The following is a 1,032-nucleotide window of genomic DNA, read 5'->3' on the forward strand; positions in this document are numbered from 1 at the left end:
TCTTCTGGTTGGCCTAAGACATCGTTCGTCACTGCTGTCAGAATCTGTTGACTCAAAGCCAGGCAGTGCTGACCAGATGGTTGAAAGGTGATCTGCCTTGCACAACTCAGTGTGAGACTAGATGGATTGGAGAACATAATTTCTTATTTTAAGGCTTTCAAACTATCTTTATCTCTCTGCAATGTCATTATATTAACTTCAAAAGTTGTATAATATATATCTCTATGTTTATATATTTATTTATCCCCAATATATACAGTTGAAGTTCGGAAGTGTACATACACCTTAGCCAAATACATTTAAACTCAGTTTTTACACAATTCCTGACATTTAATCCTAGTATAAATTCCCTGTCTTAGGTCAGGTAGGATCACCACTTTATATTAAGAATGTGAAATGTCAGAATAATAGTCTAGAATTATTCTCTTCAGGTATAATTTCTTTCATCACATTCCCAGTGGCTCAGAAGTTTACATACAGTCAATTTGTATTTGGTAGCATTGCCTGTAAATTGTTTAACTTGGGTCAAACATTTCAGTTAGCCTTCCACAACCTGCCCACAATAAGTTGGGTGAATTTTGGCCCACTCCTCCTGACAGAGCTATTGTCACGGAGTCAGGTTTCTAGGCCTCCTTGCTCGCACACGCCTTTTCAGTTCTGCCCACAAATTTTCTATAACATTGAGGTCAGGGCTTTGTGATGGCCACTCCAATACCTTGACTTTGTTGTCCTTAAGCCATTTTGCAACAACATCAGAAGTATGCTTGGGGTCATTGTACATTTAGAAGACCCATTTGTGACCAAGCTTTAACTTCCTGACTGATGTCTTGAGATGTTGCTTCAATATATCCACATCATTTTCATTCCTCATGATGCCATCTATTTTGTGAAGTGCACCAGTCCCTCCTGCAGCAAAGCACCCCCACAACGTGATGCTGCCACCACCGTGCTTCAAGGTTGGGATGGTGTTATTCGACCTGCAAACCTCCCCCTTTTTCCTCCAAACATATCGATGGTCATTATGGCCAAACA

Source organism: Oncorhynchus gorbuscha, linkage group LG20 (assembly GCF_021184085.1).
Source record: "Oncorhynchus gorbuscha isolate QuinsamMale2020 ecotype Even-year linkage group LG20, OgorEven_v1.0, whole genome shotgun sequence".
Classification (NCBI taxonomy): Eukaryota; Metazoa; Chordata; class Actinopteri; order Salmoniformes; family Salmonidae; genus Oncorhynchus; species Oncorhynchus gorbuscha.